The sequence below is a fragment of the Equus quagga genome, chromosome 20 (assembly GCF_021613505.1).
Source record: "Equus quagga isolate Etosha38 chromosome 20, UCLA_HA_Equagga_1.0, whole genome shotgun sequence".
Lineage (NCBI taxonomy): Eukaryota > Metazoa > Chordata > Mammalia > Perissodactyla > Equidae > Equus > Equus quagga.
In genome coordinates, this window is record NC_060286.1 from 36,084,718 (window position 1) to 36,109,098 (window position 24,381).

Consider the following 24,381-nt stretch of genomic DNA (forward strand, 5'->3'; position numbering starts at 1 on the left):
AGCCCCGGGACTCAGGGTGAAAGTCTGTTCCTCTTCTCCAATCTTAGGCCGTCTATTCACACCGCCACTGCCTTCTTTCCACCCTAAGGCAACTCCGTCTTTAGGTCTGTCTGTTCATGACAGCCCCTTCCCCACTTTAGCAGGTGGCTCTGGTTTACGGAAGGAAGATGGATAGAGCGTTCAAAGGAATCTAGCCTTGACCCTGACAACCCCCAGCAAGTTCTGCCCCCTCTGTAGGCCTCAGTTTCCCCATTTGCCAAAGGAAAGGGCTGGACCTCCTCTTTGTCCTGTCCAATTCTCTGAGTCAGCAGACAGACCCTCCAACCCCACTTCCTCCATCAAGGCCCAGAAACAAGAGTGCCCCTCCTGGTTCTGGGGTGCACATCCCCCGGTGGGGTACAGGTTGGTGACCCCCCTTCATGGCCTGGTTGGGACTCATAGGTTTTCAGGATGTGGTTTTTTGGTGCTAAACCGGACAGTCCCAGGTAAGCAAGGACAGTGGGTCACCCTAGCACAAAGGCGTGAGGATGTTTTTTACGCATCTTGCATTTCCAGAGAGGAAAAAAACTGTTTTCTGGCTGTTTTTCAGGCCAAACCATCACCAACAACTCCTTTAGGGGAAAGACGACAAAAAGAAAAACACTTTGCTCGTGGTCAAATTAATAGCAGTAGCATCTTCACCAGAGAGGGAAGCATATGGGTGTAGTGAGACATAAGGTAAAGAAACCTGTGAGCACGAATCAATCCCACATCCAGGGGCTCTCAGCAGACAGACACCTCCAGAAATGAGCAAGGCCAGGGAGGTCTGCCCAAGTGGCGCCAGATAAAGGAACCAAGGGCTTTTAGCTGCGAGAGGAGCAGTGTTGGACCAGCGGCCGGCGGCCGTCTGTGCCTGCAGAGCTGGGCGTGGAAAGGGAGCAGACAGTTCCCCGAGACCCCAAACGCAGACCCAGACGATGCAGCAGAATCGAAACAGAGAGGTCTTCGAGTCCCCTGTGCCCGCCTGTCACCTTGGGCACCACGTCTGACATGTCACGGGAGCACCGGAAATGCGCTGTGAGGGTCAACTACACGCCGACTGGGAAGACTAAGGCCAGCAGGAGAATGTGAATACCTCCTTTCTAGGTTTTACGTAAATTCCATGGTGAAGTAATGAGATTCTGGATGTGCCAGGTTAAAATATTTTATCAAAAGTTAGCTCAATCTGGGGTCCAGCCCTGCGGCTTAGCGGTTAAGTTCGTGCGCTCCACTTCAGCGGCCCAGGGTTTCGCTGGTTCACATCCTGGGTACAGACATGGCACCGCTCATCAGGCCACGCTGAGGCAGTGTCCCACATGGCACAGCCAGAGGCACTCACGACTAGAATATACAACTGTGTACTGGGGGGCTTTGGGGAGAAGAAGCAGGGGGAAAAAAAAAAAAAGATTGGCAACAGTTGTTAGCTAAGGTGCCAATCTTTAAAAGAAAACGAAAATTGTCTCCATCTGTTTGTCTTTTCCTTTTCGAATGTATCTATAGGAAATTTCACGTTTGTTTGTAAGGCTGTATTCGTTTGCTGGAGCTGCTTTAACACAATTGCACAGACTGGGTGATTTAAAGAACAGAAATTAATCTTCCCACAGTTCTGGAGGCCGGAAGCCCCGGATCAAGGTGTTGGCAGGGCTGGTTCCCTCTCTGGCTGGGAGGAAGACCATTCTGTCCCTCTCTCCTAGCTTCAGGGGGCTTGCTGGCGATTTCAGCATGCCTTAGCTGTTAGAAGCATCCTCTTCATCTCGGCCTTCGTCTTCACGTGGCATTCTCCCTATGTGTGCGTCTTTGTCGAAATTTCCTCTTTTTATAAGGACACCAGTCATATTGATTATGGATCAGGGCCCGTCCTGATGACCTCATTTTAACTTGATTCCCTCTGTAAAGACCCTATCTCCAAATAAAGTCACATTCTGAGGGACTGGGGGTTAAGACTTCAACAAATGAACTTGGGGGGACACAATTCAGCTCGTAACAAGGGCTCATGTCATATTCCTGGTGGACAGTGCTGCATTCGGCCATAAACAAGCTCCGTGGAGGCAGGAACCACAGTGGGACTTGACCACGTTCAGAAGCCAGCCCAGAGCCCATGCGAGACTAGACTCAGAAGCGAGCTGGGGAATTAACTGACAAATGCAACCCTTGCTGCCTGAGTCTCCTAGAGGCAGGACGGGCCATTTAGAAGGTTGTGTGGGAGAGAACACAGAACAAGGCTCTGGAGCTGGACAAAGGCCACCTTTGGTGAGCAGAGTGCCCTCGGGCAAGTTGCTTAATCACAGGAACCTCAGTGTTGTCTGTAAAATAAGAAAATCCATGTCTACTCCCAGCTGCGTAGATCAGTGCCTCTCCAAGCTACTGACACACGGTAGTCATCAGCCTCAACCACTACAAGGAGTGAGGCCCCTGTCACGGGAGGTGTTCAAGCAGATGGATGCTGAAGATCTCTTCTCAGGGAGGCTGAAATGCTGATTTCAGCGCAGGAAAGGGGTTTGGGTGCCATCGTACCCTGAGCCACGCTGTACAAATGAGCTTCCCCAGGCCTTTCCTCTAAACGCCCAATCCAACTTCTCTTGGTCCCCCAAGAGGAAGAAGGGCACTGATGCGCACTGAGCATGGGCCCCATGCTTCATTAGAAACCACCATCTCTTATGCCCATTTAACAGGTGAGAAGGCTGAGCCCCAGGGCTGGCCCTGCACGGCATCACTGGCAAATGGCGGCACCAGGATGAGCCCAGAAGTTTGCCCAAGCCCTCAGCTTTCCCCTAAGGTCCTGGCATCATAATTCATTCACTCAAGCAATCGCTCAGCACCTCCTAGGTGCCTGGTGCCTACCTTGGTCCTGGGGAAACGAAGGTGACTGGCACCCAGCTCATGCCACCGAGAAGTTCCCAGTGTGGTGGGAAGAGGCTGGGACGTAAACACACTGTGATTATCCTGACAACAAAAAAGCAAACGCTTTTTCAGATTCATCGTGTGCCAGTCGCTGTCCTAAGCGCATTTAATTTTCTCAACAACCCTGAGATAAGGCCACTCTTGTCCCCATTTTACAGATGAAGAACTGAGGCACAGAGAGGGGAAGCATCGCAACAGAGGTCATAGGAGCAGGAGATGGTGACACCAGGGATCAGAGCCGGGTGTCCCGGTTCCGGAGTCTCCCTCCTCCCGCTGAAGCGCTCCAGTGGGGGAGTCTCAGGCCTTGGCCAGGAGCAGCCGTGGATTCTGGAGCCGGGGCCTTTGTGTCCGCCTTAAAACTTTATCCAAAAAGCCGCAGTGTCCTCTCTCTCCGTATACGGTTGGGTGGGGAGAAGAAGGAATCAGAGTCTGGAAGGGCCCTGTGTTCGTGTCCTGCAGCTGCTGTAACAAACCCCCCAAACAGGCGGTTTCAAATGACACAAACTTATTCTCTTACGGTTCTGGAGGCCAGAAGTCCCAAATCCATTTCTCTGGGCTGAAGTCAAAGTTTCAGCAGGGCTGGCTCCTTCTGGAGGCTGCAGACGAGAATCCAGTCCCTCGCCTTTTTCAGCTTCCGGTCCCTCGCCTTTTTCAGCTTCCGGTGGCCACCTGCGACTGCTCCTCCTCCACCTTCAGCATGCGTCACTCCAGGTCTGCCTCCCTCATCGCACTGCCACCTCTCCGGCCATAGCACCCCCCCGCTTCAGCCAGGATCATTTTCCCACCTCCGGAGACGGGACTTCAGCGCGTCTGCACAGTCCCCTTTGCACATAATTCACAGGTTCTAAAGATTAGGACCTGGGTATCCTTGGGGGCCATTATTCAGCCTGGTACAGGCCCCTAAGACTCCTCATTTCAGAAATGGGGAAACTGAGTCTTAGAGCATGAATGTGGATTGGTTACAGGGCTGAGTTGTGGGCTGCACGGGGCTGGGAGGCTGTGCCCACCTCTGGGTGGGGCAAGAAGGCGTAGAGACCACAGCAGCCTCAGAGGACGGGGTGGGAGGAGACCACTCATGCCTGCGCTGCCCTTTCCTCTGGGCCACGGCAGAGGGCGCGGAGGTGTTGGGACAATGTATGTCTAAGAGCCACCCAGGTGGAGCACATGGTAATGCAACGGTTTTCAAACACCTCAGTCTCAGGACCCCTCTATAGTCTTAAAACTTATTAAGGATTCCAAAAAGCTTTTGTTTATGTGGAACATAACTACAAATATTTGCCGTATTAGAAATTAAAATAGACAGATTTAAAATATATTTATTAATTCATCTTAAAATAAACATAAACCCATTATGTATTAACAGAACATTTTTATGAAAAAAAAAAAAAACTATTTTCTAAAACAAAAAAACCCAGTGAGAAGAGCAGCCTTGTTTTATACTTTTGCAAATCTCTTTAATTCTGGCTTAGCAAAAGACAAAATTCTCATATTGGCTTCTGCATTCACTCTGTTGTGAGATGTTGCTTTGATTGAAGTATATGAAAAATACTCCGCTTTGCCCAGATACATAATTGGAAAAAGGAGGAGTATTTTAATTGTCTTTTCAGATAATTGTGGCTACTTGTTTTTGATATTATACCCCAACTCAACAAATGTTAGGTTTTTTAAAGTTTCAATGTGGAATCTAAAACCGTATCAATGAAATTTTTGTACTTTGTTATACTAAAAACCAGTGATATATCTTGCATTTCGAATGGATCTTTACTCATGGACATCTTTGCAACATCACGAATTGATTGCCTGGAAAATACTGATTCACTGAAGTATGCAGATCTTCCAAATGTCGACACATTTCATTGTATAATATGAGACAATCACACACATTAATATCACCTCCAATCGAACTTTCATGTATTGGGAAGCATATAATCATGAATACAAGTTTTCCAAAATTCCAATTTTCCCTGGAAAGTCTGAGGTTTATTATTGGCAACAAATACTGCCAACTGTTTTCCATGAAGTGACAGGCTCACTTTCCTCTAGTTCCCAGAAAATGCTTGCCAAATGCCCAACCACATGAATAACCGTAGTTTACTTATCAGTTGTACTTTCAAGCGAAAAATGGGGTTCTATGAAAAAAGTAACTAGTTCAACTGACAACTCACGCATGCTTCTGTGTGTCAGAAGTTTTGGACGCACACTTGCTAGTGAGCCACACAGAACGTTCAGGCGGTGTGTTCTCAAGGGTGAACGGTTAATAAAATGAATAGCTTTTACTGCTTCTTCAAGGATATCCTTAAGCGAAACTTGCCTTTTCTGCAAGTGCATGGCAGTAAAGCACACAGCGACGGCTGGTACACTTGGCACCCCCGCCTTGATTCACCCCAAGGTGCCTGCAGGTCCACCCACCATCGGTTTTGCAAATTCAGTGCAAATGTCTACAGAATGCAAAAGGCAGGTCACATCTTGGTTTTATTACGGAAACAGTTTTGACCTAGCAGACTCCTGACAGGCTCAGATGTGCCCCAAGGGCCTGCGGACCACACTTTGAGAATCCCTATGTAATTCAAAAGATGTGGTGGTTCTGAGGTTCGCCTTCGACGTCCGTCCACGTCCTCCTCTGTCCAGAACCCGCCCTTTCCTCTCCCCCCCCCCCCCCCCCCCACTATCTCACTGCTTCCTCCTGGTCTAGGCTCCCTGCCACAGCCTGGATGACCCCCAGCCTCCTTTGGCCATCCATCCAGCACTTCTCCAGATTCCGGTCTCTCCCTGTCAAAATATGCCTGCCCTACAACCCGCTCCTTCAAACTCCACGGGCTGTAATGGTCCCTCTTGCACAGCAAGTGTAAGGTCCCAGAGTTCCTGGGTTCAGGTTCCAGCACCTCCACAGTTAGTGGCCTTGGGTAACATGTTTCACCTCGCCAAGCCTCAGTTTCTTCATCCACAAGATCAGGATGAAAGAGGCACCTGCCCCCAAGAGTCTGTGCAGGAAGTTAGTGAGATAATCCACGTGAAGCGCACAGCACATGGAAAAGGCCCCGTAAAGCTTCTCTGCTGTCTTTATTATCACCCTCAGGGTCTTCCAGTGCAATGAATGAGCTGCACAGGCCTCCAGGATTCCTCTTGCACCTCCTGACAGTCCCAGGGCAGGGGCTTCCTGCTTGTCCAGATCCCCGGAGCCCTGGGAGTGGATGAGGCCCCGGGAGAAGAGAGCAGGGCCAGCGCACTCTCATCCTCCACAAGCAAGGACGGGAGGGGTGGGGACAAGTGCAAGCACCCGCCTTGGACCAGCTATAAGTCCTCCTGGCAGCTTCGTAAGGCAGCATGGGACCATCTAGAGCTTCCACAGCAGCCCCTGCATGGCCGTCCTTTGGCCCCATCAGGGAGTGTCATAGAAGCTTCCATGGCCTTGTGGGTGGGAAGACGGTCATTACTGAACACAGGTGTCCCGTAAGGCCAGCCGCCCCTCCTGGTTCACACTTCCGGTGTGATCTAGCAGCGGGTACCCCTGCCCACATGGTCGCCTGATCAACATCCTCTTGTTGGCTGGCTCCAGCCCTGATGGAGGCCCAAGTGTGGGTGATGTGTCACTCCTCCAACCTCCACTCTGGTTCCAAGACACTTTGTCTTGTGCATGTCATTAATTCCTGCAAGAATAAGCTCTCAATTCCAAAAGAAAAAAAAAGGCTTGCTCCCAGCTCCACTCTTTGGCCCATCGTTCTAGAGCAATCTAGAAACCAGGCTCCTTGTCAGTGAAGAGCAGAGTCTGGACTGCCTAGGAGGAGCTTTGCTCATGCAAATGTGACCTCAGGGGCTGGCCACTGGCACCTGTCGCGGCCTGGAGGACTGTGACCTGCTGGGGAGAGGGCCCTGACGTCATTTCCAGTTCCCTCCTCTTGCCAGGCTGCAGGGCAATAGGGGCGGCTGAGGCGAAGGCCTGGGGAGGCTGTGCAGGTGGCCCCAGGACAGTGGACATGGGTGTTCACCAAAAGCAGACGGCCTTCAGGGGAGAGGCTTTCACCCCATGGAAGCTCTGCTGAGCACTCGGGATGCTCCGGGCACTGGCCGGGCACCGAAGGGGGCTATCCCACTCCCATTTAACAGCAGCCCTGTGAGGAGGGTGCCATGATCACGTCCCTTTGATGAGGGGCTTCTCACGCTGGCTTCTTTCCCCACGGCACAGGGAGCACTGGTCTTCTCAACACCAGATCCCCTGACTCGCGGCATCTCTGTGTCCCCGGCACTCCACCCAGATTCTGTGAAATGGAATATATGGGACCTGAGCTGCCCCTCCTTTCTTTCTGTGACAGGAAGTGCTGGGGAATGGATACCCAAAGCTTTCGGGGTCTGGGGGTTTCTGTATCCAGAAAGGGGAATGAAGGGGAGGGAATCAACATTTGGGGAGGGCCTGCTGTGTGCTAAAATGTCCAGCTAAAGGCTTTTCTGTTTGAGCATTTAGATATTTAAATTTAATCACCACAACAACCCTACCAGGGGCTCTTCCTTATCCCTATTCTATAGGTGAGAAAGCTGAGGCTCGAGGGAAACAAATGACATGGCCAAGGTCACAGAGGAGCAGGTGGCAGCGCCAGGATCTGAGCCCAGCTCGCCAGCCCAGGGAGGGAGGTGGTGCCCTTGGTCTTCCCACAGCATCACCTCAGCCTGCCTGGGAGGGTCCCCACAGCCGGGGAAGCCTCATCAGGGGTCCGGGCTCCTAGAATGTGGAGTTGGCGCCTTTTATACCAGCTCGTCTCCCAAGTTCCCCTTCTGCCTCGCATACAGTCGGCGCTTAACGAGCATTGACTGAACCGTTGGATCCAGGAAAAGGCAAAGAGGAAAGCTGACAGCTTTGATTTCAAATTGCGGTGGGACACGAAGTGTGCGTCACTATGAGCAAGGCTGTTTTCATTCCCCTCACCAAAGTCACCCACAAAATGAGAGGAAGCCCCCCACCGGCTCTTGGAAGAGCTCCCGGGCATACCAGAGCAGACCCCGGAGGAAGCACGTGTAACAGCAACATGGGGTTGGGGCGGGCATGGCCTGTGCTTGGGCCCACACCACGGCAGGGGATAAAAACCAAAACTGGGGAAAGAGCCTCTTTCAGATCAGCGGGAGACTGAAATAGAAGCCTCAAGATTTAAAATGCTTTTCCTTATTACCGAACCGAGTAACACGTTTTTGGCGGAGCCTGGAATTTCTTAGCACTTGCGTCTCTGTTTCTCATTTTCAGTCTGGCTCTCAAAGGAAAGTGGAAGCAGTTAAATAGCCAGGTACAGCCGGCCGAGCAGGGGAAAAGCTTGCAAGGTTTAGATTCAGTTTGGGTTTGTTGATGAATACTTTTCTTCTTTTTTTAACATCTCCAGTCTTTCTCCACTTCTTCTTGAGGCCTCAGACTCACAAGACTGGCTTTTTAGCTAAAAGGGTCTGTAGAGACCGCCTGGTTTAATGCCCTCAATTTACAGAATGCCTTTCTAGAAGGCCGGGGGGAGGCGACTGGGCCAAGGTCACTCGGCAATTTAGGGAAGAGCTGAGATCAAAACCTTTGAGTCTGGGCCCTCAACGTGGCCTCTATCCTCTATCAATTTTAAGGCTATGCTCTTTCCCAATTCTTCTCCATTTCCTCAGGTTGGCCTCCGCGTGACATAAATTCTAGCTGAAGTCCTGGCCTGAGACACAGCTGCGCTTTGGGCCCCTCAGCCCTCATTCACTGCAGAAACCTCTCTCTCCCCATCCGCTCTTCTCCAACAATCAACGTAGTCCCGGGAGGGCTGGCCCAGGAGAGCGCATGTGACCAATCAGAGTGGTCGACCGTGATGGGCTCCGGATTGGGCCAATTAGAGTCCTCCGTGGGATTTTGGGGGAACTTCAAGAGAAGGCTATCATTTTCTCTCGTTTTGGAGCAATCGGGACAATATTGCTGCCATGGGCCATGTTTCTGCCACCCTGAGAGAGCCTGTTGGAGAATGAAGACAAACAGAGCTGAGAGATGGGGAAAAAGGCCCCGCTGACGTCATCTGAACCTCTGAGTCCATCTGCACCGAGAGAGCCCATGCCCTTGCACTGCCCAGGTCCTAAGCCAACGCGCCTCCGTTTGTGAGTCAAGTCAGCTTGAGCTGGGCTTTGATCATTTACGAGTAAGACAGTCTCAGCTCTTACACGGCACGGAGGTAAAACCTGTTCTGGGGGCTGACCTGTACAAAGGGTGACTCTGGGTCCTCTTGGGACATCAAAGATCTCTCCCCACGACGTCGCTAACAGGAAGTGTGCAAGAGTGAATGCAGATTTGGATGCACATTTTGCCCCTGCGTAAATGTTTACTCGTAGGCAGGGACCAGGCTGTCCTGGACTGTTCAGTGGCTCCTCGGACGTCCAGCCTTCTGTTCTCTTAGGGGCTCCTGCAGCAGACATGCCCACATTCTAGCTGCAGGGTTCAGCAAAACTTCTCAGCAGTCAGGTAACCAACCCTCCTATGAGCGTCCACACTGAGGGCTGATTTGAAATCCTACATCTAGGGCAGCATGACAAAGGCTAAAGGACTCTGGTCTCTAGGTTCTTAAGGACTGTTTACACGTGAGCGGGAGCGCGCCTGCAACACCGCAGACAAGCCCTAACTTTGAACATCACTCATTTCACCCACAGAAGATCATTTCTAACACACATCTCAGTAATTAACAAAGTCTCCGGTTTCAGTTGGAGATAGAGACAGCTGAAGAACATGTAGCAGCTTCTGGAGTAGGCGGAAGTTTTTTAAATAACCTCTTTATCTTAGGGTAAGTTTAGATGTATAGAAAAGTTGCAAATTGAGTACCGAGGGTTCCCGTATACCCCTCGCCCGGTTCCCCTTGCTGTCTCACGTTACCAGGGCACATCTGTCAAAGCTCAGAAACTAACATTGCACATTACTGTTAACGGAACTCCAGACTCTATCCAGATTGCCCTAGTTTTTCCACTAATGTCCTTTTCCCTTCTCGCCTCCCATCCAGGAAACCACACTACATTTAGTTCTCATGTCTCCTTAGGCTCTTCCAGTTGCTGACAGTTTCTCAGACTTTCCTTGTTTTTCATGACCTTGACAGTTTTGAGGAGTGTTTTGTAGAATGTCCCTCAGTTTGGGTTTTTCTGATGATTTTTCTCCTGGGGAACTGGTATGACTAGTTGGGGGAAGATGATCACAGACATGGGGTGCCCTTCTCACCACATCGTGTCCATGGTTCATGCTGTCAACGCAACCTGTCACTGAGGATATTGACCTTCATCCCTGATCAAAGCTCGTTTGCAGCCTTCTCCATGGTAAAGCAGGTCTTCTTTCCCCTCCGCATAGTCTATACTTTGAAAGGAAGGCAGTAAGTCGAGCCCATACTCAAGGGAGAGGGGTTAAGCCCCGTCTCCTGGAAAGGAGAACTTAATCTCTGCTCCCCAAGTGTGGACTGGATTTATTGCTTTCCTATCATCAGCGAATTCTTCTGGAAGGAAGATTTACCTCCCCTTTCTTTATTGATTCAATCATTTATATATATATCAGTATGGACTCATGGATACTTATCTTATACTTTGGGCTATAATTCAATAGTATATTCTTAATTTCCTTGCTCACATTGTTCCTGCTCTGGCCGTGGGAAGTTCTTTTGGGTTGGCTCCAGGAGGCGCCATTTTGGTGAGTTACCCCAAATGTTAACTAACCACGTCTACAGGGGGTGTCCCTGGGAAAGGTATACTTCTGACATTGACAAGTGTCCTCTAGACTGGAGATAAGATTAATTAACCGAACAAAATGGCAATCAAAGTATCTATACATCATGTCTTTTTTATTCACTTAACTTATTGGTTAATGTCCATATAACATTCCATTGAGTGGATAGACCATAGCTTACACAACTCTTCTGTTTTGCTATTATATATAACACCAAAATGAACATTTTTGTGTATTTTTACGTTTATATTTATTTCCTCTTGAAAATGATTATGGCTCAGTTCATGTGGCTGAATGGCTTTCTAAAGGAGTTTTGCCACCAACAGTGTGTGTGAGTTCCTAAAACCATTATTATGAAACAGAGTAAGCAAAAACGCAATAAAAGCAACAGCGGAAAGCACACTGGCTGACACACACAAACCTTTAACCAACCCACACGTTTGTAGCAGGCTGGCTATGCTGAAACTTTTTAAAGACAGTGACATGTAATAGCAGGACCAGGGAGGTTGACCAGATGATCTTTGGCTCTTCTAGGGCCCTCCTAATTACGATCTGCTATGATTCTACCCATGGTATATAAATATTAACATTTAATATATAAACATTTTTGTGCTTCTTAGGGGAAAAAACAATCCTACCATTTCTCTGGGAAGGGTAACATATCATTGCACCATTCCTACCAAGATCCCCCACAAGATCCCCACAAGCTAGGCATCATGCTTAGTGTTCTATGTCCCCGCACTTGTTAATCCTGCCCGCTGCCAGGGGCAAATCTACTGATATTCTGGTTTTGCAGAGCGGGGAGGCTGAAAGTCTGCCCGGTGATACCCCTGTTACACCTCCCGCAGGAGCACAGCTTACAAATGATTGATTTGTTCGTCTTCCCATTTCTGTGAACTTCTTGAGACTGGGGTCTGTGTCTTCCTGCCTTTTCCTCCCCAGTGCCCAGCGCAGGCCCTGGCACATAGAAGGTGCTCAACACACACCAGCCGAACCATTGAAGCAACAAAGGAGAAAGCAGAGAGCAGGATAGAAGCAACCCAAAATTTATTAACAAAAAATCCCGAGTTAAAGAACACAGCTTGTACAAAGTGTGCAGTAAAGGAAATGGAAGCAACCGCAGTCCAGAGTGAAAAGTTTTACCCTTGGAGGCCAAATTCCAGTTCATAGCCCGACTGTCTGACCACTGTGAACCTCAGTTCCCTCCTTTATAAAATTATCATGATCCTCCTACCTTCAGGGCGCTGTGAGAATTAGAATGCAGAGAAACTGCCTGGTTCAGGGCCCCACACGTCATAGATGCCCAATCGATGGCAGCCACAATAACATGATTTATTAGGCGAGTGGCCTGGGACAATCCTCTCTGCTGCCCTGGATTTCTGTAAAATGGGGACCAGAGCGCCTCCTCAGAGGGTTAACTGAGGAGGCAGCTGGATCCCTCAGCATGGTCTGGACCCTGGCAGTGGCTCCATTCCTAATCATGGACTTTGCCTGAAAAGATACGTAACATACTGGGACTTTTAATCTCTTCATTAAAAAGAAAACCTCACAAGATATGCCAGAACTACCAACGAGAAGTCAAATCAAGTTGGATCTCTGGTGCCAAAAACAACAGCTGAAGCTTTCAATTCAGCAGCACGCGGTCAGACTCTGGCAAGAGTGGACACAGCCGCAGACCCTAAGCCGTGGCAGGGCCGAGCCCTCAGAATTGGACTGGGTGCCTCGTCTGAGACCCGGGGCAGCAATGCCAATGTCTCTTCCCACCTCTGCTCCGCTTCCTCTGCTCTCCACCTGTGTCTTGGGCAAGCTGGAACCTCTCTCAGTTTGTATGGCGCAGTACTAAGAGCACAGGCTTAGGGGTTTCAGACAAACCTGAATGTTATTCCAGGATTCGCCACTGCTGTGTGGCCGTGAGGAGCTTACTAGCCTCTCTGTGCCTCCATTTTCTCATCTGTAAAATGACCCAACGCTTGATATGGAGATTAAATGAGCAAATGTGTACAAAGCCCTTAGCCCAGTGCCTGGTACAGAGAAAGCAGTCAATGTGTGGGAGCATTTAACACAAGGATGCTGTGGGGCAGGGCTGGTTATATGCAAAGCCTTGTGTAGTAGATGCTCATAAGTGTTTTTTGAACGAACACATGCATGCATGAACAATGCGTGTATGAACGAACGAATCGTGCTAAAGTCTCTTTCCTCCTTAGGGCGTCTTCTCCCCCTCCCTGCCTCCTGCCCTTTGGTCTTCAGGTTACCCCCCCTTTCCCTCTGGGCTGCCCACTCCTCCAGGAGGCTGCATGCTGGGTGACTGCACTCCTCAGCTCTTTCTGAGCTCTCCTGTCCTCCTCACTCCCGACAGCTCTGGGCATGGGAGGGGGTGGGGGTTGGTGGCGGGAACCTGAGCCCACTGTCCCTTTGACACCCCAAATCTTGGCTGGCTGTGCATTTGGAGGGCCACATCAGGATTCCTCCCCCAGCTCTTTGCCCCCTGCTCCCGGTGCATATTTCAGAGCTGAAATGAAAGGCACAAGGGGGGCTTGGTGAGCACCGGATAACCCTGGGAGTCACTGCGAAGTATTATAAACAGTGTCACGTCAACCCGAGATTTAGCATCCGATCCTGGCTTGAGCGCGAGGAAACGGGGCTGTGACAGGGAGGCGCTTCCTCCAGACGAATGTCTGAAGGTGTCTCGAGAAGGGCAGTGACGCCAGGCAGAAGGCTTGTCGGGTCGGGTGGGAGCGGCTGCTTATGCACTGCAGGTGTCTCCAAGTGCTGCTGAGGGGGCGCTGGGGCGGGGGAGGGGCCGGGAAAACCGAGTCTCCGTCCATCCGCGGCAGGCACAGTCGGGGCCAGCGGCCAGAGGAGGTGGAGCAGGGACGTCCTCCAACACTTCCAGGGCCCACAGGGGATCCCACAGAAAGAGCTCCACCAGGTTTAAATATTCCTGAGGCTGAGAAACTTGCCCCTGCCCGCCCCTGCGCCTTATCAGACCCTCCTGGAAATGCCGAGCTCTGGTGACTTCAGAAACCTCTGGGAAGGGTCCACGGCACGTCTGTGGATCTTTCTGGAAACACTTGGCCTGCAGCGATGGTCCTAAGATGAGTGAGACTAGTTCCCTAGGGAGATGTGCCAGATCAAGATGAAAATGGGAGCAATTCTGGTAACTTCCCTGCCAGAGAGCCAGCTCCCAGCCCCGGCTGCCTGCACAGACGGCCCCCTCCGCAGGTCTACACAGAGGGGCTGATCCAGCCTCGTTAAGAGCAGACATGGCAGGCCAAGCAGCTCAGAGTGTGAACTCAGGCAGACACCCAGGACTGTCACCACTCACCAGGGGGTGGCAAGTCCCCTAACTTCTCCAAACCTCAACAGCCTTATCTATAAAATGGGGATCATCTTACGGAAAAAGTTGTCCAGCATGTTAAGATCCATTTTCCCCCAGAAGGCAATGCACTGAAAAATATTTCAAGCCTTGAGGCCATCAAATAAGGAATGGGCTGAACTGCCACAGCAGGTCATACCTTTTCACGGTCTCTTTCATGTTCGGTTTTCTGCACGAACAAAATAATATGTTTTCTAATCATTTCAATGCAAAATCTGTTCAACTCATTTCAATTACTTTTTCAAAAAAAAAAAGAAGCAAATTAGAACGTGTTTTATTCACCATATCTTATTGACAAGGAAGATGACAGGTTGTTGGGGGATGTGATGAGATGGCACTGAGGACAGCACATTGCATATTTGATGTCACAGGGTGACTGAGCACACACACCATGCCAGGCTCTGGGGTCCAGGGTGCTCAGCCACTGTCCCTGCCATCTGGATGCCATGGTCTTAGAGAAGATGGGGGCTCTCAGAGATGACAGATGCAGCCTGTGCTAAGACAGAGATGGGGACACGGGCTGTGGGAATACATGTCAGTCGGGGGTTCTTGGCGAGGAGTCCAGGTAAATGACGTTAGCAGAGACTTGAGTGGATCTAAGGGCGGGGGCATTCTGTGCAGAGCAAATAGCAAGTGCAACAACAGAGGGTCATCGGACAGTCTGGCATTTCACGCTGTGAAATATTTCATTACAACTCCTGATACTGATAATGTGGATGAGAACGGGACCAGCGCACGTTCATTGCTTCCTTCTGTGCGTCGGGCACTCTGTTAACCACTCTGCAGACACTACCTGCTAGGTCTTCACCATAACCCCTGAGAGAGTCTCCTGATGGCCCCATGTGACAGATGGGGAGACCGAGGGAGGGTTGGCATCTAGCCCAAGGGTGGAGGGCCAATAAGTCCCAAGCAATCTGACTTCAGCATCTACAGTGTGCTTTTTGCTGTCCTTGTGCTGTTTGGGGAAGAGACGGGAATCCAGTCAATTTGCTCTCATTTCACCGACCCTATAACCCTTGCAGGTACGCATGTGGATCTTGCATTTTGCAGGCAAGGGGTCAATGGCTTAGAAAGGAGGGGGACATGGCCCAAGACAGCATAGCTTCTGGGGTCTGGGAATTAGGGGAGCAGGACCTGCTGCATGGCTGCTGGTGTACACGCGAGAGCTGCCTCTGAATGTGAAAATGTTTAGACCATCTGAGATGAGCAAGCCAACACGCTCCTTGGCACACTTATCCTTTTTTCATAGCAGAAAGGAAATTAATCCAAGTAGAAGGATTAATCGCAGGTACTTGTCCCTTCAGGAGAGTGAGGCTGGGGCTCCTCCCTTGGGCTCTCCTCAAAGCCCGTGACTCCACAGGACCCCAAAGTCCACTGCTGCCCATTGTCATCCTGTGTACCTCCCCCCCCCCCCAGCCCCACATCTCAGTCTTCAAGACCCTGCTGATAACCATGTCCTCCAGGGGCCCTCTCGCTGGCCAGGTGAACTTGACCTGGCCTTCTCTTATCACCCTGCTGCACTTCTTTCACAGTCTCTGGCTAAAGCGAGGGGTGCTTGAGCGGGGTGACCTGGATTCCTGTCCTGACTCCAGCTCACCAGCCATTCCTGTGGTTAGTCGTCGGACCTCTCGAGTTTCGGTTCCTTATCTAACAAATGGGTGAGGGACGCTAACAGGACCAATCCCACAGGGCCATGTGAAGACTAAATGAGATAAGGACCAAGCACAGTGCTTGCACGCAGTAGGTGTCCGATGGATGTTAGCTGCTCTGACGCTAGCACCAGCGAGCAAGTGAACACCACGTTCCACGGCCGGGTCTTAGGGATCCATGGAATCTCGAGCTCCCCGAAGCAGGAAAGGCTTTTCGCTTCTCTGAATCCCCTGCGACAAACAGCATCGTGAAAAAAAACACCGCCTCTGGGGTCAGGCCAGGATTCGAATCCCAGCTCTTCCATCATCTTGCTGTGTCAATTTGGGCAAGTTATGCAATTTCACTGAGCTTGGTTTCAACTGGAAAATTGGGATATTTGTACCTACTTCGTGGGTTGTTATGAGCAAGAAAACAGATTCACTCATTCGTTCATTGATTGGAGCATCCTTTGAGCTCCTGATTTGTGCCACTCATGGTATGGGCAGCTGGGAATATGCTGAGGGACATGACAAAAGTCCTGGGCTGGCAGGGCTCATGGCCTGCCCATCACGCTACACTGTTTCTGCACTGACAGAAGTGCTTGGAACCCGCCCCCCACGATTGCATGTTCCAGCTTCATTTGCAGGAACTGTCAGATCTGAAGTCAGAATACGCCTGGTTCTTGAGAGACGGACGTTTCCTTCTGTGGCCAACGGAGGCTGGGGTGACTCTGCTGTGGATATTCCATTCCTCTTAATGGAGCTGCTGTGTCTCCCAAGGTTACACGCACTTGGTGTTTGGGGTCCAAAAAAAAGAGTAGGGGAAGAAAGACATGTCTTCCAACCATCCCGGTTTGGGCAGAGCCCAGAACACACTCTGCAGAGCCCTTCCTCTCCCTCTCGGAACAGCAGGCGCTCCTGGAGAGCTAGTCATGTTTCGGTTTCACTGACACCTAGTTCATCAAAACATCACACGGAAGCAGTGGGGGCTTGGGCAGCTTCTGCCCTCCACGAGCCACTGGAGTCTCCAGGTGCCCCTGGGGCTCACGCAGAGCACGTGAAAAGGCTCCTTGCCCCGACCTGCGGCTGCATTTGTCACCCAGGCCCCGTTGAGCGGTGCTGGTGCTGCTGTCCCACAGAATCTCTCCTGCATCTTCCGGCCCCGACTCCTCTCTCCTTGGGGCTCAGAAAGCGAGAGGGATCTCAGGGCTAGAGGACGTGGAAATCCTTGTGCTGGTCCTCCAGGGACTGTGCCCCTCCACGTGTGTGTACACACGCGCCTCTGCACACAAATACACATACGCACGTGCGCATGCACACACCGCGTGCCTGGGACTCACAGGTGTCCTCGATCGTCTGTCTTTTCCCAACAGAATGCCAGCTTCATGAAGGAGAGAATTCTGTCCATCGTGCTCCCCATGGTATCATCTGAGCCGGGGGCAGAATCTGGCGCATAGTAGGTGCTTCATAAATATTGTTGCAGGGCCAAAGGAAGGAATGGTAAGCCGCCTTAAAGCATTACCTGATCGGGGGGAAGAGGGTTACTTCTACCGGGCACCTATGACACATGAGGCACAAGGCTTCCTGATTTGTTCAGTCTCCTTTCCTTCTACGATGGTGCTAAGACCTGGGGTCACTGTGCTCCCCTCAGGGGAGAGGAAACAGGCTCAGAGAGGGTGGGTAACTTGCCCATGAATGGCACACAGAGCAAGAGAGAGCCAGTTTGCACCAAAGCTGGGCCGTCAAACCTCAAAGCCACACGGCTTCTCCTGGGTCGTGTGCTGCTCTCCCTGAGGTCAGTGAATAGAATGAGTCCCAAGCCCCAGCCACGCTACCTCGGTGACTCCCCGTCACCCTGGACACCCCCTGAGACGGGCCTCGCTGGGACAAGGAGGACAGCACCTCTGCATGGTGTGAGGAGTAAACGCCATGTCCCAGGGGCCTGATGCGCTAAAGCCTTGTTCCCTGCGCACATCACAGTCTCGTGGGGCTGGGCGGCCTCCTGGGCAGCTGTGCTCAAACGGGGGACTCAGCATGCACCCTCCTAGGTTGCAGTAGAAGGGGGCAGGAGGGCTGAGGGCAGGCAGGATGTTTCTGAGGCGGGCTGAGAAGTAGTGCGTGACTTCCTCTTTGTTCCATTCGTTCCAGTCGAACTGCAAGGGAGGCTGGGAGTAGGTCTTCCTGTGCTCAGAGGAAAGCCAGCAGAAGCTTTCAGCTCCGTACACCTGCCCAGGTGGCCCTGTCTCTCCCCGAGCCTGAAGCCTCTCTCAGCGGAACCTGCTCATTCCTCAGAGCCTCAGGGATAAGTGAGACCCAGAACCCTCACATCTATAGGGGGCCTTTCCCCCAGAGCCCCAAAGCTGAGGCCAGGGGCTCCACTGGGCCCTGAGTGATGCTCAAGATACTGCCCGAGGTAGGATCAGCCCCAGCAGGGGCCTCTCAGGAGCCTCCTCCAGCCCAGGGGAGCTGCAGGAGCCCCTCCCCCCAGGGGTCCTGAGCCTTGGTCCCATTCCTGGCCTTGCGCAGCCAGAGACCCCATCACGGCGTCCCAGAGATCCAAGGCTGGCTCCTCCACCTAGAGGCCTCTCCCTGGCCCCCAGGGCTCGGCTCAGGGTGGCCCCAGAGGCACCCAGGAGCCTGGAAAATCTCTGCTCTGGCTCCAGAAGTACGGTGCTCATCTCCCAGAGACAAGAGTCCATCCATCACTCAGCAGAACCCTGGGTCCCAGCCACCAAGGCCCAGCCTTCAAGATTAGCCTTGGAGCCAGCAAGGCCTGGAAGGACTCTGGGCTGACTCCCAAGACCAGGGAGCCCTGTCACAACTCCACCAAGGGGAAGGGTGTGAAGGCTGCGCGCTCTCTTGGGGGGTGTGGGGTCCAAGGGGCCTGGAGCCCCACAGACCGGGGGAGTGGGAAGACTCTGAGAGCCCGCTTGGCTCCACCCCTACCAGCCACCCTGTGAAGTTGGGGTATTGCAGCTGCTGCCACATCTTGGGGAGGTTCCTGTCAATCAGCTTAGAGTGACCTCCCCATCGCTGGTCCAGGGACAGCCTGTCTCCTGACCTGGAGAGCAGCCCGTCTCTGGAGTGGTACCTCAAGAAAGAAGGAGAACCCCTAGACTGTGGGTGGGGATCTCAGCAACTCCTCAGGAGACCTCCCTCCCTGATTCCCCAGGTACCACTGCCTAACTTTGCCCTGGACGAGGGCCCGGGAAGATGACATCCAAACCAAAGATGACACCCAAAGTGGTTTCCTTGGAACACTGGTGCCTCAAGATGCTCTGCCCCAAAGTGGTTCCCTAGTCACATTTAGTTTGGGAACTGCTGCCTGCTGTAGGCAGCTGCTCCCTGCCCCAGCTCACCTCAGAGAGTCACGATGCCCCTTAGCCTGTAAAGGCTCTGAGAAGTCCTGCAGCAAAAATCTCTTTTCTTTTATTTAGCTTGGTGCCTCCCAGACTTTGACCACAAAACCCTTTTTGTGCTCATAACCTAGAGACGGTTCTATGGAAAACACTTGGGAAATCTGTCCTAGACAATCCTAGAGATGAATCACACCTGGCCTCTGTTCTGATTGCTCATCCCTCGGGGGTAGACGGGCAGGGGACAAGCAAATACAAGTGTGACCGGTGCTTGGCCAACCAACGTCAGTTAACACAGATTTAGCCCCCGACCTGCCTTATTTTTACTGTAGCCTTATCTTTACCAGACAATTCTCTGCGTATTTGTTTACGTATCGATTCTCGGTTCCCCCAACCCTCTCTCTCGAATGACACCTCCATAGAGAAAAAGTGTGTCGTGTCACCTGCTGTGTGCCAGCATCTTCTCCCACGTCTAGGGCCACGTTTGGCCGGTACTGGGAGCTTCGTTATTTTTGGTGGAATGACTTCACTAATTGCACAAATGGGGAACATAACGCACAAAGGAGCACACTTAATTGTCCCACTGTCGCATGGCCGGTCCGTGACGGAGTCGAGGCTCGAAACCAAGAGTCCTGCAGAGCCTGGACACACAGGGCTCTGTCGTCTGACCCCACCGCCACCAGCTCCACTGAGTGAGGGACAGAATGACCCCAAGCCCTGGTTTTCCTAAAGGCCATAACCTGAGCCCAGCTCCCCGCCCGCCCTGCCCTGGTTCCCACCTGACCGCGACTCGGGGCCCTCTCCACGCCCGTCTCAAACTCTGCCCTGGGCCAGACCTGGCAGGGGGTCTCCGCACCTAAGACCCCACCAGCGATGCTGTGCGGGCCCTAGCAACTGACCCTGGGGTGACCCTTGGGGCAGCCCATGCTGGGTCCTCCAGGAGGAAGAGAATTCTACCCAGAGTCCAAGAAGCTCAACTTGACGGCTTCCAATCCTCCTTTCCCTCCTCAAGTCTGATGCCAAGAGAAGCTGCCAGCTAGAATGACTCCCCTCGTTCCTCCCGTCTAATCAAATGAGAGGATGGAGGATGGAAAGGCTAAGTCCAAAGCTGGAGGCGCCGGCTCTGTCCCCGCTGTGTGATCTCCACCAGCTGGCCCTTCCCTGGGCCCCGGCTTCCCCTGCAGAGAACGAGAGGCAGGGCTCGCACGGCTGGCCCCATGACATTGACAAAAAGACCAACGATCATCATCTGGAAAGTTCCACAGCAACGCAAAACTTGCCAGTGCAGCGGTATGGGCAAGATAGTGGGGACCCCGGAGCCAGGGATCCCCTGCCAGAAGGGATCAAGGAGGCTTCTCAGAGGTTCTGCTGACCTTTGACCTGAGTCTCCAAGGATGAGCTGGAATTTTTTGGTTGCAGCTGAGGCCAGAAAGGCCAGTGGCACAGGCCTCGAGACACAGAGCTTTCTCCTTAGGATGGTGGGAAGCCTGTAGAGGTTTTAAGCAAAGTGTTCTCAGGCTAGCTTTTGGCTCAGCATCAGGATTAGGTTCCTCTCTCAGTTACGGAAGACTCAAAATAACAGTGGTTTAAACACACAAGAAGTTATTTTCTTCCAGAAAAGAAGTCCAGGAGCGGGCAGTCCTGGACTGGTCCAGGAGGTCTGCAGGGTCCCCAGGAACCCAGACTCCTTTCTGTTCCACTCACCTGTGTATGTGACTCCCATGCTCAACGACACCTCATGGTCCAAGGGTGCTGTTGGAGCTCCAGCCTTCACATTTGCCTTCCTGGCAGCAGGGCAAATGAAAGGAAGTAGGACAAAAGAGGCAGACTGCTAGCAGAGCCAGTTCCTTCTAAACAGCCTTCCCGGAAGTCCCACATGCAACTTTCACTTACATCTTATTGGCCAGAACTTGTCTTGTAGCTTGAACTAGTCTTGTAGCCACTCTAGCTGCAAAAAAAAGGGTTTGATAATATAGTCTTTGTTCTGAGTAGTAATCTGCCCTGGGGCGTGTCAGAGACCTGTAGCTAAATAAGGTGGGAATGGATGTTGGATAGCATCTGGTAGCCCCTGCTATAGTGGCTTTTGGCTGCAAGAAATAGAATACCTAATACCCAGACTTTAATACTTCCTGGACAAGAAGTCTGGAAGGACATGTCCCAGGATTGGGTTGTTGACTTCACAATGACGTCAAGACCCAGATTCTGTCTATCCTTTGTTCTGCCATCCTCAGGATGTTGGATATTAACTGTGTTATTATTAAGTTAGTTAATATTTGTAAAGCACTTATTCAGCATAAAAATAAAATAGAATGTCTCACCTCACAATCACAAGATGACTGCCAAAGCTCCAGGCATCACATCCTGCCCCTATATCCTATGACGTAGGAAAGACAGGAGGAGGCAAAAGAGTTTTCTCCTTGTGCCAGTCTTGTCTGTCGTCAGGAAAGAAAATCTATCTCTGAACCACCCCTCTCCCATCAGACTTCCTCTCACATGTCCTTGACCAGGATTAGGCCACATGCCCAGATCTAGACCAATCACTGGCACAGGGGGTGAGGTTGCTGCAACTGGCTTAGATCAATCATGGAGGGTGCTGAGACGGTGCCAGGGAGAGGTGTGGAGGGATGGAGAGTCAGGCACACCCAGAGAACCCAGGAGCAGCCTCCAGGTGCACAAGATCCTGGACATTCACCAGGCTCTTCTCCTTTGGAACAAGATGGCCGCCCTCCTGGCTCAGGGCTGTGCTGCTGCGAGGCCAGACGGGCCTGGAGCGCGTGGGCGGCCCCAGCGCTGCCTGGTAATTACATCACACGCTCTCCCCTTCTGCAGTCAAGAATGCATTTGTGCTCACTCACCGTCCCCGGGGCCCCCGGGCTCCAGGCAGAGTGTGTCGGGAGCCCTGTGTTTTCACCTTGGCCTGAGCTCCCCAATTTATCTTGTAGTTTCACTAAATCCGCGCCACATGCCACAGACGTCTTTCTCATCTAACGGCCTGTTGCAGGGAATCCAGGACGCCGCGCATACAGGACATTCTTGCCTGGTTTCCTTTCTTCAAATCAAATAACTCGATTCGCGCTCCCTCCCTGTGTCTCGCACGGTTCACTTAGATTAATAACATTTCAGAGTCTGCCCATTAGGTACCGAGAGCGGCGAGCAACGGCCTTCTGGCCAATTCCAATTCCAGAGACTGCGTGATGGAAACTATTTCTCCCCAGCCCCGTTGCCAGCAGCAAGCTTTTCTCTAAAGGCTTAATTAGGATTCAAGATCGTGTCCAGGAACTCGGAGCCTCAGAAGGAGCCAAGCCGGCGTGTTTACGGACTCCTGTGTTGAGTTCATTTCTGGTTTTGTATTTTGTAAGAGGAGGGGAAAGGAAATGGCAGAGAGTGAGAGGCGGTTTTTAATAACAGGAGGAAGCTTCAAATATGGCGGAAATGAAAGTAAGTTGGCAGCCAGAGGATGGGACGATGGGGACACCGGGAGTGCAGAGCGAGGCCGCGTCGATCCAGATGTGGTTCAGACGTGGGCAGAGACCGGAGCAGAGGATGGGCCCTGCCTTGGTGGCCAGAGGTCGTGAACCTGCTCTGTCCATGGCTCCCACGGGCCTGAACGCGGCAGGAAGGAGGCCTGTGTTTGAAAGCAGCAGAATTGCAGTGAAACTCTCTCTTGTTCCTTCCCGGCTGTGTGGCCTTGGCCAAGTCACCTCGTTGCTCTGAATGTTAGCTTCCTCATCTGGGAATAATAATACTGTTTCACGGAATTGTTGTGAGGTTTATAGAAGAAGTATGAGAAAGGCATTTTACATGCGCATGACACACAGGGGGCCCTTGGTGAATATGAGTAGGTATGAGTGGAACCTGAATCCCGTGGACATTTATGTCCCCCTGGATACAGTGACTAGACCTTACCACTGGACAGTGGACAAGCCCCTAAGGAGCTGTGGCTACAGTTTACACTCTCTTGGCCTCAGTTTTGTCACCTATAAAAGGAGTTAATAATAGTGTGGTTTAAAAGACACAATGCACATTAAGGGGCCAGCCTGGTGGTGTAGTGGTTAAGCTCCAGATGTCCACTTCAGTGACGTGGGGTTATGGGTTTGGCTCCTGGGTGCAGACCTACGCACCGCTCATCAAACCACGCTGTGGTGGTGTCCCACATACAAGATAGAGGAAGACTGGCACAGATGTTAGCTCAGGGCCAATCTTCCACACCAAAAAAAAAACAATAATAAAAATAAAAAAATAAAAGACACAATGCACATAAAGCCATCAGTTCAGTGCCTGGCACAAGGTAGGTGCTCAGACCGGGGGTGGGCGGAGACGGGTCTGGTCAAAGCCGAGCATGTACTGATGAGGAATCTGAGGCCAAGACGGGGAGAGGATGCTCACCCACCCACAGTGATTAGTGGAATAACCTGGTTAAGACTCACGGGGTATCTTACCATCGGCCAATAGAAACAAGCTCCCACTGAAGGTGTGTATAAAGGGATCAACAGAGGCCCCGAAAAATCCTGACCCCTGGATAACGTGCTGGTGAGGAAGAATTTGGGAATTCAAAATAAACAGCTTCAACCTGGGAGGGACAGACGCCAGAAGGAATTCCTCTTGGGAATCTCAATTCATATCAGCTTCTTTCTTATCAAAATTGGAATCATCAATGAGGTCAGTTTCCGAATTGCTCTCAGAAGATGCCCTCTGGCACCTGACCTTGTACTTCCACGGGTAGGGCTGCTCCGAGCCAGAGTTGCAAGCATTAACACGTGAGGACGTTCGTTACAGAGTTCATGAGAGCGAGACTCTGGGAGCAGCCTGCCTGCCGGAGAGTCGCCTGAGCAAAGCACGGTGATCCAACATGAGGCCGCTATGAAAACTGACATCTGTAAAGAATTGTTAATGAAACAGGAAAAACATTTACAAAGTAAAGTGAAGAAAAAGAGACAAAACGGTGCCTCTGTAATGACTGCAACTGTGTAAAACAGATGCGTGCGTGTCTTGTGTGTGTGTCCACTCTTTAGAAAACAGACTAGAGGGAAAATAGGCCAAAGGACAATATTCCCTATCCTAGAGATGTAGAGTGACAAGAGGTCTCGATCTACCTCTCCATCTGCTTACTTATTTATGATTTTATGCCTTTACAATTCTTCTCCAGAGAGAATATATTACTTTTACATCCGGAAAGTGCTGTTTCAATGTTACATGACGTATACAGGGCAGATGCAAAGTGAAACCCTCCAGCCCTTTACAGCGTCTTCCCTGACTCCTGCATAAAGCTGTTCAGAGAAGGAAGTTTTAAATGCCAGTCCACCGTCCCACCCAAGACAAGTGGCTGAAACAGGCGAGGGCTCAGATCCTTCCTCTAAAGCATCATTAATGTCAAAGGATGGCTTGGAGACAGTGACACTTAAAAAAGGAGAG